At 50.5% G+C, this 14311-nt stretch overlaps 1 protein-coding gene and 1 non-coding gene across 2 annotated transcripts in view; both read left to right on the plus strand.

Annotated features, from left to right (window-relative positions):
- The window catches only part of LOC140717809 (uncharacterized), an 845297-nt gene that overhangs the window by 810537 nt on the left and 20449 nt on the right, over window positions 1-14311 (plus strand). The window lies entirely within an intron of this gene.
- On the plus strand, window positions 13194-13265 carry trnad-guc (transfer RNA aspartic acid (anticodon GUC)). The gene has a single exon. It is a non-coding gene; the product is annotated as a tRNA-Asp (tRNA).

Consider the following 14311-nt stretch of genomic DNA (forward strand, 5'->3'; position numbering starts at 1 on the left):
TCCAGAAGATCCGGGCGGTGGAAGAATGGCCCAGACCCACGACCCCCAAGCATTTTCAGAGTTATTTGGGGGGGTTTGCAAACTTTTATCGCCGATTTATCAGGGATTACAGACGGGTGGCGGCGCCCCTTACCCGACTTACCTCGCCTACAACACCTTTTTGTTGGGATTCCAAGTCTGATTCGACATTCACTGACCTGAAGAGGCGGTTCACAACCGCTCCCATCCTGGTCCAACCGGACCCCTCCCGTCAGATCATTGTTGAGGTCGACGCCTCCGACTCCGGGTAGGGTCAGCCCTGTCCCAACGATCAAGTCCGGACGAGAAGCTTCACCCCTGTTCCCTCTTTTCTCGCCGACTGTCCCCCGCCGAGCGGAATTCCAACGTGAGCAATCGGGAACTACTGGCGATCAAGCTAACATTGGAGGCACTGGCTGCAGGGGGAGGAACACCCATGTATTGTTTGGACTGATCATAAGAACCTGGGATATATTCAGACCACCAGACGTTTGAATACCCGACAGGCCCGTTGGACATTATTTTTTGGACGGTTCAAGTTTTTCCTCACATACCGTGCAGGGTCTAAGAACGGGAAGCCGGAGGCGCTCTCCCGCCAAGGAGGACACTTCCAGCCCGGAGACTATTCCCCCAGCATCCTGGGTGGTGGCAACCCTCAGTTGGGAGACTGAGTCCATAGTAAAGGAAGCCCAACGGGATGACCCTGACCCCGGAAATAGACTGGCTGTGTCGCCTTTTTGTGCCTGATTCCGTCAGATCTCATGTTCTCCGGTGGGGGCACATTTCTCGGTTCGCCTGCCACCCCGGGAGTGATCGGACACTGGCTGTCCTGAAAAGACACTTTTGGTGGCCTTCCATGGAGGCAGATACCCGTTCCTATGTCTCTGCATGTTCCGTCTGTGCCCGGGGAAAAGCCTCTCATCGGCCTCCTGCGGGATTACAACATCCCCTACCTGTCCCTGGTCGTTCTTGGTCGCATATCGCCCTAGATTTCTTCACCAGTCTACCCCCTTCACACGAAAACACCACCGTACTCACCGGTGGGAGACCGGTTTTCCAAGACGGTGCACTTTGTAGCCCATCCTAAACTCCCTTCTGCTCTGGAAACCGCGGACCTTCTCGTCCGCACGTCTTCCGCCTCCACGGAATCCCTGTTGTCATTGTCTCCGATCGAGGTTTCCAATTCATCTCGCAGGTATGGAAGAACTTCTGTCAAGCCTTGGGTGCCTCGGTCAGCCTGTCAACCGACTTCCACCCACAGACAAACGGGCAAACGGAACGGGTCAACCAGGACTTGGAGGTGACGCTACGTTGTATAACAACCAACAACCCATCTACCTGGAGTGACAACGTCGTGTGGGTTGAGTACGCCCACAGCTCTCTTGTTAGTACTGTCATCGGTAGATATCCCTTCGAGTGCTCCCTTGGGTACCAGCCCGCCGCTGTTCCCCGCGCAAGAAGAGGAGATTGCGGTGGCGTCTGTTCAGGCCCAAATCGATCGGTGCGGCAAGGTTTGCGAGGACACACGCACGGCCCTGCTCAAATCAGCCGATCGCAATGGAAGGATTGCCGATCAACAACGGACTCCTGCGCCTGAGTATCGACCTGGGCAGATGGTGTGGCTTTCATCCAAAGACAACCCTCTCAAAAACAAGCCTAAGAAACTCCCCGCTCGCTTTCTGGGACCTTTTGAGGGCGAAAGTGTTATCAACCCCACAGTAGCCCGACTTAAACTACCAAGATATATGCACATTCACCCAATTTTTCACGTTTCCCAAACAAAGCCACTTCCCGTCAGCCCCTTGTGTTCTCCAACCGAAATCCCAGCACCCGCCCGGATCATCGACAACCATCCGGCATACACTGTCCGGCGGCTACTGGATGTGCGCTATCGGGACAGGGGCCTCCAATACCAGGTTAACGGGGAAGGGTACAGTCCAGAAGAGCGTTCCTGGGTTTCCCCGCTTTTTCATCCGGGACCCTCCCTCATCCAGAACTTCATCGGGACCATGCAGTCAAGCCTGGATGATCGCCTGGAGGCTCCCGTTGAAGGGAGGGCACTGTCATGGTCCCGTCTGGCAATTCCCCATCTTGCTATTACCTCCTTAATTGGGCCTTAATCCCCTCGTCTGATTTCCAATCATTCCCAGTTCCGCTAATTACAGAACACCTCGTTCCCATTAGCGAACATAGGATAAAACTCGGGCGTCACAGCCCTACTTTGCCAGTTCGTTGGTCGACTCTCGTTGAGGAAACATCGTTTCTTGGTTCCTGAGGACTCTCATTTCTAAGCTCCGCATCATTTCCTGGATACATCCTGGTGAACGTTGTCTCCGTGTAAAGACTCTCCTGGAAACTGTTTCCCCGTTCGCGACGGTGTTAACGCCTCATGACTCTGCCTCCGCGCCTGTGTCCTGCACTTGGGTACGATCTCAGCTTCGTCCTGGTAAAGGGAGCATTAGACTGTTGGTCAGGGTGGATGTAAAATATGGAAGAAACGTAGAACTCGACGGATCAGGGACAGTGGAAGCAGACATATGAATTGTCTTTGTTCCTGCCATGTGCTTGGAGATGGAGGCTGACATATTGTGAAACTGTTTTACATTCTCCATTCTGTGACAAGGAGTTGCTGTGTTTTCTGTATTTTAAAGTAGACACAATGATGTTTCAGGAAATTTGGTGGACGGGAGATCTGTGAGGTATTCTTTGATATATCAGAAGATGCAGGTTTGTGGGTGTTGGTGGCTGCCTGGAGTGATTCGAGCTGGTTACTGAGGAGAACGAACAGCCATAAATTGTAGACTGTCACTTGCTGGGAAGAGGGTAATAAATGGATGCTGGCCTGGAGCAGAGCTAATAAAATGTTGTAAACGGTCAATCAAATGACCTACAGCTAGCCAATGACACTGGAATGTAATGTTTAGTTGGTAAGGAACAGCGATAAATGTGGACACTTCGATTGTGCTCTCAGTGACAACTCCGGAGAATCCCTATCGCGGGGAAGAACCCACACGCCAGGGGCCGGAGAGGAAATGATCGACTGTTTGGCCCACGGAGATTTTCCTACTCCGGTGCCATAAACTGAGTGAGTATTGGCACAGAGGGATCAGAAGAATTCACTTTTCAAGTTGTTGGCCCGGAGTCAGCATAGTTACACTGTTGTTTGTGCCGAGACAAAAAAGCGTGACCTTCGATTAATTATGAGTTCCGTTAACGAACATAGAAAAATAGAACCATAGAAAACCTACACCACAATAAAGTCCCTTCGGCCCACAATGCTGTGCCTAACATGTACTTACTTTAGAAATTACCTGGGGATAACCATAGCCCTCTATATTTCTAATCTCCATGTACCTATCCTCTTATAAGACCCTATTGTATCCACCTCCACCACAGTCGCCGGCAGCCCATTCCATGCACTCACTACTCTTTGCGCACAAAAAACCAACTCCTGACATCTCCTCTGTACCTACTTCCAATCAGCTTAAATGGTCAACACTCTAACACTCACAGCAAACTACCCGTGAATTAGTGTGAGTCGACTACTCGGCCTCTCGAGTTCTGAGCAGATGAGGTTCTGTAACAAGTTATTTCAAGATTGAAGATTAAATTAGCAGGGGAAAAGTAATTAACTGAATAAAAGACCAACAGTCAACGCAAAAGAGAAAAAATACAAATCATGTAAACAATTGAAGCGAACAACAATCTGGAGTCGGCCGAAAGTCTCCCTTATCAGTTCATCATATTAGCGGGCACGATGCACAGCAGCCGAGGGCAGTCTTCTCAGGCTCAGCGCCATAGAGATGACCATCGCGGAGCTAAAGAGAAACCGGCTCTCGTCGCGATCAACAGCAAGTCTTTTCAGTCTGTCTGGGCCGGCGTTTAAATTGACTCAATGACGGAACTGCAGCATGGAGAGAGGAGTAAAGATCGCGGAGAGCGAGGGAAGTCAGCTCACGCTTCCGATCTGGCCGTCGTTTATATAGTCTAAACAGTGTATGATACCTCACATTAGGACCCGGGCACCGGGCCTAGACCAAGTTTGCTAGCACTTTGTTCTGGGCCCAGATTCCGTCACCGAGCGCGAAGCCGTTTTCAAGCACTACACTGAGAGAATCTGCAGATGCTGGAGTTCCAAGACGCACACGCACACGCACACGCACACGCACACGCACACGCACGCACGCACACACGCACACACGCACACACGCACGCACGCATCGATGGGGACAAAGTTCATTCTACGTTTCGGGCCGAGACCGCTCGGCAGCTGGAGAGAAACAAAGATGAGGAGTGGATTTAAATGGTGGGGGAGGGGACAGGGTGAGATACGGGGTTGGAGAAGGGGGAGTTTGATTTGTAGGGATAGAAGGTCTTGGATGAAGAAAAAGGTGAGGAGCACCAGAGGGAGGCGATGGACAGGCAAAGAGATAAAGTGAGTGACGGGAAAAGGGAAGGGGACTGGTGAAGGAGAGAGCGGGTGGGGTGGGGGGCATTAATGAAATTTCGAGAAATCAATGTGCATGCCATCAGGTTGCAGGCTGCCCAGACGGAATGTAAGGTGTTGTTCCTCCATCCTGAGTGTGGCCTCATCGTGACAGTAGGAGGCCATGGATTGACATATCAGAATTGGAATGGGAAGTGGAAATACAATGGGTGGCCACTGATAGATCCCGCTTCTTCCGGCAGAGGGAGCGTATGTGCTCGGTGAAACGGTCTCCCAATCTTCGTCGTAATCACCAATATACAAGAGGCCACACCGGGAGAACCAGACACAGTATATGATCCCAAACAGACTCGGAGGTGAAATGTCGCCTCACATGGACACTGAAAACCAGTGAGGGAGGAGGTGTAGGGGCAGGTTGAACACTTGCTCCATTTGTAGGGTTAAGTACCAGGAGAGAAATCTGTGGGGTCCGGCGAATGGACAAGGGAGTCGCGTAGGGAGTGGTCCCCATGGAATCAGAAAGTGGATGGGTGTGACATATTGCAGGGGAGGGAAAGATGTGCTTCGTGATGGGATCCAATTGGAGATGGCGGAAGCTACAGATAATTTTGTGCAGGCCACGGAGGCTGGTGTGGTGGTAGGTGTGGACAAGCGAAACCATGTCGCTGGTGATGTAGCGGGAGGATGGTGTTCCAGCAGAAATGCGTGAAACGGAAGAGATGCAGTTGAGAGTTGCGTTGATGGTGGAGGAAGGGACGCCCCTTTGAGGGCATCTCCTTTGTTCTAGAATGAAAACTGATTCTGAGAGCAGATGCAGCGGAGAAGCAGAAGCCGACAGAGGGGGATGTTCTGTAATGAACAGCCTCATCCTGAGCGCCCAGGCCATATCCCGGTAAACCTTCTCCACACGCATCCTGGTATATTCCTGTCCTCTCCATAATGTGGCCATGAGGAGCCGATGCTATCCGGGTGAATCCATGTGCTAAAACACATTACCAACAGACCAAAATCAGATTCAAGGAATAAAATATTCCCGACAACCACCGTCGCCCCCCTCCGCCACACAGAGGCTTGATGCCCAGGTTCCCAACGACCACCCCAGCGCATGACCCCTCCCAGGCAATGCCGCGGCTTACAGGCCCAGTCCTCAAACATGCAGGCACATATCTAAGTGTTCTTTCTTTTTTCCTGCTATCTATCTATTTATCTATTTATTTATTATTAATTTACTTATTTTCACATTGGTTGTTTGCCCTTCTGCTTGTGCGTAGTTTTTCGTTCGTTGATGTTGTTGTATTTCTCAGATTTACTGCGTAGGCCAGCGAGTAAATAAACCCCAGAGTGGTATATTGAGATATATACGTACTTTGATAATGATACTACTTTGAACTTTGAATGTACTCTCAGAATTCCTATTCCTCATTATTTATTGTTTACTCTCTGGCTTTTTCTCAGATTATTGACGCTGGGACAGTACAAAAACTAGACTGAAGTACGTAAAAAACAACAGAGAAAAATAAACAACAACTACACTAGACTAAAAACCCACCCAGGACTGCATAAAGTGCACAAAAGAATGAAGGCATAACAATAGGTAATATCAGGACAACAGGGCAGTAAAGTGTCAGTCCAGGCTCTGGGTATTAAGGAGTCTGATAGCTTTGGGGAAGAAACTACTACATAGTCTGGTCGTGAGAGCCCGAATGCTTCGGTGCATTTTTCTAGACGGCAGGAGGGAGAAGAGTTTGTATGAGGGGTGCGCGGGGTCCTTCATAATCCTGTTTCCTTTGTGGATGAAGCGTGTAGTGTAAATGCCCGGGATGACGGGAAGAGAAACCCCGATGATCTTCTCACCTGACCTCACTATCCGCTGCAGGGTCTTGCGATCCGAGATGGTGCTATTTCCGAACCAGGCAGTGATGCAGCTGCTCAGTATGGTCTCAATACAACCCTTGTAGAATGTGATGAGGATGTGGGGTGTGAGAGATGGACTTTCCTCAGCCTTCGCAGAAAGTAGAGATGTTGTTGGGCTTTCTTTGTTATGGAGCTGGTGTTGAGGGACCAGGTGAGATTCTCCACCAGGTGAACACCAAGAAATTTGGTGCTCTTAACGATCTCTACCGAGGAGACATCAATGTTCAGCGGGGAGTGGTCACTCCGTGCCATCCTGAAATCAACTTCCATTTCATTTGTTTTGTTCACATTCAGAGACAGGTTGCTGGCTCTGCACCAGTCCGTTAGCCACTGCACCTCCTCTCTGTAAGCTGACTCGTCGTTCTTGCTGATGAGACCCACCACGGTCGTGTCATCGGCGAACTTGATGATGTGGTTCGAGCTGTGTGTTGCAGCACAGTCGTGGGTTAGCAGAGTGAACACCAGTGGACTGAGAACACAGCTCTGGGGGGTCCCGTGCTCAGTGTGATGGTGTTGGAGATGCCGCTCCAGATCCGGACTGACTGAGGTCTCCCAGTCAGGGAGTCTAGGTTCCAGTTGCAGAGGGAGGTGTTCAGGCCCAGTAGGCTCAGCTTACCAGTTTCTGAGTGATGATTGTGTTCAATGCTGAAGTCTATGAACAACATCCGAACAAATGTGTCTTTTTTGTCCAGGTGGGTTAGGGCCAGGTGGAGGGTGATTGGCAATGTCATCGTCAGTTGACCGGTTGGGACGGTACGCAAACTGCAGGGGGTCCAGTGAGGGGGGTAGCAGGGTCTTGATATGCCTCATGATGAGCCTCTCGCAACACTTCATGATGATGGATGTGAATGCAACGGGACGGTAGTTATTCAGGCAGGACACTGAAGACTTCTTCAGCACGGGGACGATGGTGGCGGCAGGGTATCCTGAACAAGGGCTCCCGATTCCCTGTGCATCTCTGCAGCTTTGAATTATTTCACCAGCTAAATAGTTTTCTGTCCGGCTATTTCTTCCACCAAAGTGCATGACCATACACTTTCCAATATGGTATTTCATTTGCCACGTCTTTGCCCATTCCTTTAAACTATCTAAGTCTCTCTGCAGGGTCTCTGTTTTCTCAACACCACCCACTCCTTCACCTATCTTCGTATTATCGGCAGATTTAGCCATTAATTGATTAATCCCATAATCCAAGTCATTGACATACATCTTAAGAAGCAACTGTTCCAACAACGACCCCTGTGGAACTCCAACAGTAACCGGCAACCAGCCAGAATAGTATGCATTTATTCCACTCTCTGCTTTCTGCGGATCAAGCAATGCTCCACCCACACTAGTAACCTGCCTGTTATTCCAGGGCTCTTATCTCTCTGAACAGTCTCCTGTGCTGCACCTGGTCAAATGCCTTCTGAAAATCCAAGGGCATCACATCCACTGCATCCCCTTTGTTACCCTGCTTGTAATTTCCTCAAAGAATTGCAGTAAGTTAGCCAGGCAGTATTTTCCTTTCAGGAAGCCATGCTGACTTTGGCCTATCTAGTCATGTTTCTCCAGCTACTCCGGAATATCATCCCGAACTATCGACTCCAACAACTTTCCACCCACTGATGCCAGGCAAATCGGTCTGTTTTGTCCTTTCTGATGCCTCGTGCCCTTCTTAAATAGCAGAGTAACATTTGCAATTTTCCAGTCATCCAGTACAATGCCAGAATTGATCAATTATTGAAAGATCATTGTTAATACCTCCGCAATCTCTCCAGCTACTTCCTTCAGAACCCGAGGTTGCATTCCATCAGGTCGAGGAGATTCATCCACCATCAGACCATTAAGCATACTGAGCACCTTCTCAGTCGTAATTTTCACTGCACGTACTTCACTTCCCTGACACTTTAGAATGGCCGGTATACTGCAGCTGACTTCCACTGTGAAGACTGATGCAAAATACACATTCAGTTCCTCTGCCATCTCTGCGTCTCACATTAATATATTTCCAGCATCATTTTGTATTGGTTCTATATCTAGCCTCAACTCTCTTTTATCCTTTATATACTTAAAAAAGCTTTCAGTGTCTTCTTTGATATTAGTCGCCAGCTTCCATTCATAATTCATCTTTATTTTGCTTTCCTATTGAAGGCAGGCAAGTCCCCGGGGTTCAGGCAATTTTCAGAATTGGATCTGACTCCTGACTTTGTGGCTCAGTGTGTCAAGAGGGGCCGGATGGACCCAAACGCAGGACGCAGGCACTGAAGTACTAGGGGGAGGACAGGATGGGGATGCCATGGCACTTAAGTGTAGCTGGGGTTCAGGCAGGCGGAGCGGAGCGGCTCCCGGAGTCCAGGCAGGCGGAGCGGAGCGGCTCCCGGAGTCCAGGCAGGCGGAGCGGAGCGGCTCCCGGAGTCCAGGCAGGCGGAGCGGAGCGGCTCCCGGAGTCCAGGCAGGCGGAGCGGAGCGGCTCCCGGAGTCCAGGCAGGCGGAGCGGAGCGGCTCCCGGAGTCCAGGCAGGCGGAGCGGAGCGGCTCCCGGAGTCCAGGCAGGCGGAGCGGAGCGGCTCCCGGAGTCCAGGTTCAGGTAGACAGGCTCGCGGGTTCAGGCAGGCAGGCAAATCCCCGGGGTTCAGGCAGGCAGACAAGTCTACGGGTTCAGGCAGGCAGACAAGTCTACGGGTTCAGGCAGGCAGGCAAATCCCCGGGGTTCAGGCAGGCAGACAAGTCTACGGGTTCAGGCAGGCAGGCAAATCCCCGGGGTTCAGGCAGGCAGGCAAATCCCCGGGGTTCAGGCAGGCAGGCAAATCCCCGGGGTTCAGGCAGGCAGGTCCCCGGGGTTCAGGCAGGCAGGTCCCCGGGGTTCAGGCAGGCAGGCAAATCCCCGGGGTTCAGGCAGGCAGACAAGTCTACGGGTTCAGGCAGGCAGGCAAATCCCCGGGGTTCAGGCAGGCAGACAAGTCTACGGGTTCAGGCAGGCAGGCAAATCCCCGGGGTTCAGGCAGGCAGACAAGTCTACGGGTTCAGGCAGGCAGGCAAATCCCCGGGGTTCAGGCAGGCAGGCAAATCCCCGGGGTTCAGGCAGGCAGGCAAGTCTACGGGTTCAGGCAGGCAGGCAAATCCCCGGGGTTCAGGCAGGCAGGCAAATCCCCGGGGTTCAGGCAGGCAGACAAGTCTACGGGTTCAGGCAGGCAGGCAAATCCCCGGGGTTCAGGCAGGCAGGCAGGTCCCCGGGGTTCAGGCAGGCAGGTAGACAGACAGGTCCCCGGGGTTCAGGCAGACAGACAAGTCTACGGGTTCAGGCAGGCAGGCAAATCCCCGGAGTTCAGGCAGACAGGTAGACAGACAGGTCCCCGGGGTTCAGGCAGGCAGACAAGTCTACGGGTTCAGGTAGGCAGGTCCCCGGGGTTCAGGCAGACAGACAGGTCCCCGGGGTTCAGGCAGACAGACAGGCAGACAGGTCTAGATGGCGATAGGCTAGCGGAAAGCCCTCCCTGGGCGGGCCGCATGTATCCCGGGAAGGGGCGCCTCCCAGGCGGAAACACCGGAGGCCTGGACACGACGCGGACCCCGAGGCGGGTGCGTACACTATCCCAGAGTTCGGGCGGAAGAGAAGGGGGCAGAACCCCAGCCGGGCCAGGCCCATCGGCCGGAACCGTCCGACGTAGACAAGGGATAGGAATAGGCATAGGTCCAGGTCGACCAACACAACAGCCATGACAACGGGAAATTCGGAAACAGCCGGCAGACAGCACGACCGCGCGAAACACAAAACCGAGCGGAGAAGCGGGACCAGCGCATGGGAAGAAAGGTGGGAGAGCGGACCAACCTGGCAGTACTGGTACGGGCAGGGAAGCATGTTGAAGAATAGGTCTGAGCCCGGGCGGGATAACAGAATGCAGAGACGAGTTCGGAGCCGGCGGAGAAACAGGAAACAGAACAAAACGACCACCCGTCTGGTCCCAGTCCCAAGGCCCCTTATGAGCTCAATGAGTTACAGGTGTGTCTCCTTGAACCAGGAGGGCCCTAACTAGATCACGGGTGACGGGAGGGACAACTGCAAGACCCGGAGTCCGGAGCCCCTGGACCGGATCAAAACCCGGAACGCGGCCCCGGATCGGACCCTGACACAGTGAGCATGTAAGGGAATGAGATTATACCAGAGAGTATCGGCCGACACTGATTAAGCTCTCCTGACTGGACACATCTTATGCACTTTGCCACAGCCTCTTGTTTGTAAAAGTTATCCTTCCTCAGACCGGCAGGAGAGCGGGGTTGTTTGGATTTACCTTTCTCAGGCGATGATAGAGGCAAAATCTATTCAGGAGAGAGGTTGCAAAGATTAAAAGCGCATTTCTTATCAAAGAATTTATAAATTATGCGCCTTGAAATTTGTCTGCTTATAGGCAGTCGCAAAGAAAGAAAATGGAAGAACACTTTATATAAAAAAAAACAAAAGTGACTGCGCAGAGAAAGAGAGAGAAAGAAAAACACATCGTGCAAAGAATTGAATCGATCCAACAGCATTTTTTTTCGGACTGACATACGTTCCCGCAGCACCCGGAGCAGGCCCAAAGCCTCGGTCAACAGTTTTCACACCAGCAGAGCAGCAAAGCACATCAGCCGTTATGTTATTTATTCAATTACATTAACGGGGCCGAGAAGTTCACGAGATATCGGGATTGAATAAATTATCACAACTAGGTGAGAGTGAAGTTATCGTAAGGTGCAAAATACGCCATCAGAGGAAATTAGCGTCATTCGGGTCATCTGGCCTGCAGCTCAGCCGCTGTCCTTTGTTAGACTCGTTAATGTTTATCTGGAAGAACAGCCCGGTGGTAAAAGAGAATGTGGAAGAGAGACGGTGGAAGATAAACAATATGTGACAGCAGGGTCTCTGAAAATGGGTTAATAAAATAATGTAAAACACATTCATTGCTGACGTGTCGCGTTAGAGGCCTCCGAATGGGTCGGAACACAAAAATAATAACAAGATGCTGCAGGAGACGGCAATACGGAAAGAAAAGCAGAGGGACACCGGCAGAGAGAAAGGTGTGAAATAAATCAACAAAGAGCGGTTAGCAAGGGAAACGATGTGATGTCAGCAAGGAATCGACAGATAAAAACAATGAAAGAAAAGAATGAGCAACGTACACAGCGGAGCAGCGCAACACCACGTTCAGCCGAGAGCAGAGTGGCGCAGCGGGAGCGGGCTGGGCCCGGGGTCACCCGTTCGGTCGCTGGATTGACGATTGTTCCTAAGGAGAGCTCTGGAGGTGTCAGAGGTCAAATTAAATTAACGGACCCTATCAAGACAGTAGAAAACTGTCCTGACGTGTGTAAACTTAGAGAGCATCGGATGAAGAACTTCATGCTGATGGTGTTTGGAAACTGGAACTCATGCTGAGTGGCTGGTGGAGGCAGGTACACTCACAATATTAGAGAATTGTCTGGACGAGCACTGGAATCCGCAAGACACTGGAGGCAATAGCTGGTAAGCGAGCTCTTTTCTGGTGTGATCGGTAGTTGATTGTCAACACGGACACTGTGGGCCGAAAGGCCTGTGTCAGGGTTGCTTGATACTCTGATTCTATATTATACTTGTTAATCACAATAAAATGTTAAACTTATTGAGCAAACACGAGGAAATCTGCAGATGTCAATAGACAATAAACAATAGGTGTAGAAGTAGACCATTCGGCCCTTCGAGCCTGCACCGCCATTTTGAGATCATGGCTGACCATCTACTATCAATACCCGGTTCCTGCCTTGTCCCATATCCCTTGATTCCCCTATCCATAAGATACCTATTTATCATGTCGTAATGAGGGGGCCGGGGAATGAGGAGAGAGATCCCACAGGGTATAATTACACAAAGTGGGTAGTGAGTGGACTGACACACTCAGTGTGAACACATCATCCGACATGTTTTGATGTGTCCTGGTTTGTTGTGGGGATCTGGATTAGAGTGAGAACAGGGAGCTGTACTGATCGGTTCACCGCGGAAAATGTGAGGGACAGCAAATCCATCCGTGATCCACCGGCCAGCCTAGGGTGAATAGTAATTTTACACCCACTCATCTATTTAAATAATTTCGGGAGTTCGTACTCGAGTTAGCAGGGTTAGACCACCCGGACGCTAGGAGTCTGCACGGATCGGATTCTGTGAGTGGTTTTCATCTGATGGTTTCTATGGAAGAAGATCAAAAGTCTACTAACTACGATCGTCGGAAATCGAACCTGCGTCGGTTACCTGGAAGACAGCTATGTTCAGCATTATATCACCACCGTTCTATTATTCTGCAGGGGACTCGGGTGCTGAACCGTCTCCAGTGGTGTATGATAGTGGCTGGGACTGCTTTCAAACTCTGGTGACTCTGATGCCTCAGTCTGCTGCAGTTCCTGATATGTCCAGTTGAGGTCGCCTTTCTCTGTCAGCCCGGAGATACACAACAGCCAGTTTTCAGTGAAGTGTTTGGTTTAAGTGGATTCGATGAGCTACAAATCGTTTCCCTCCTGAACCATAACAAAATCTGATATTATATATATATATATATATATATATATATATATATACTGTGATAAAAATGATCTTTCCAACAACACGGAGTTGGGTTCGAATGAGAACGCTTCGTTTCACTAATCCTTGAACACAAAAAAGTGACTATATCGCTGGAGAAATAGCGATAATAGCGAGATAGCGAGAAAACTGAGACAGTGTCGTGGGAAGGACACGAGTGAAAGGCTCCAGTATTGCATCAATAAACATCAGGACAAATCCATTTACCTTCGTGTACTCTTTAACATGCATGCCAAGAGCTTTCAATTGCAGTTCCTCGTTAGTATAGTGGTTAGTATCCCCGCCTGTCACGCGGGAGACCGGGGTTCAATTCCCCGACGGGGAGAGGCTAAACTTTTGCGGCATTCTTCAAGAAGAATATTGTCTTAAAACGACAAATAAAAGCGGACAAAGAACTTGTGTTTACGCGATCAATTCATTGGGCATTGGGAAGGTGGAATAACTCGGGCTGCTGTGAGCCCGGGACGGTGGAGTCTTCCGAGAAGAAAGGGGCGTTCACTCTCTTTCCTCATACGTCCCCTGAGAATCTATAGCTCATCACCATTCGTTGTTAAACTCAGTAACAGATTCCGTCACTCCGAGCACATTAAACCGGGGCTTTCTTGTCAGCTATTAACTCCCGCAAAGTCCCACTGAGGAGTAAGTTAACTGACCAATATCAGTCCTGTTCAAGGGTGCCGGTCCGAAACGTCGACTGTTTACTCTTTTCCATCGATGTTTCCTGGTCTGCTAAGTTCCTTTAGCATTTTGTGGGTGTTTCTCGGATTTCCAGCATCTGCACATTTCTCTTGCTTGTAACCAACATTAATTGTCACCCTGGAACTCTTCGTGTGCATCCTCATCTTGTTTTGGTGCTCAAAATGGCTCCAGTCCCCTGCTGTGCACAGGGACACTAAGCTCACAAAGACCATTCTTGTCTGGGTTGTCTGACACTCTCTGTAAACTTTCCTTGCCAAATTCTACATTCACTTGACTTGCTGTAACTTCCACACTCCCCGCATCCCTTTTCTCTTGCAAAGGAGAACATGGATTGTGGCTGCTGTTGAATTGCATAGAAAATTCCCTCTCCACAGTGATCCTGTCATCATCTATCTGAAGAGGAGGACTGCTGAAAGATAGGAGGCAGCTGTTCTTTGGGTCATCACTCCACACAGTGCTCCCAGTAAGAAATTTAAACAAGTTTCAACATCAGCTGGACTATAAACCCGCTTGCCCACTGTACACTGGAGTGACACAAACATCCTTGCAGGGAATGAGGCTAATCAAGTAATGGCCGCGCCGCCGTGTTTGGCTGCTTGTCGTCGTCTATTGCCGTTCCTGGAAATCCCCCCACACCATACCGATTCTATTTATAATTATCGCATGTTTTCT

The sequence above is a fragment of the Hemitrygon akajei genome, chromosome 28 (genome assembly GCF_048418815.1).
Source record: "Hemitrygon akajei chromosome 28, sHemAka1.3, whole genome shotgun sequence".
NCBI classification, from domain to species: Eukaryota; Metazoa; Chordata; class Chondrichthyes; order Myliobatiformes; family Dasyatidae; genus Hemitrygon; species Hemitrygon akajei.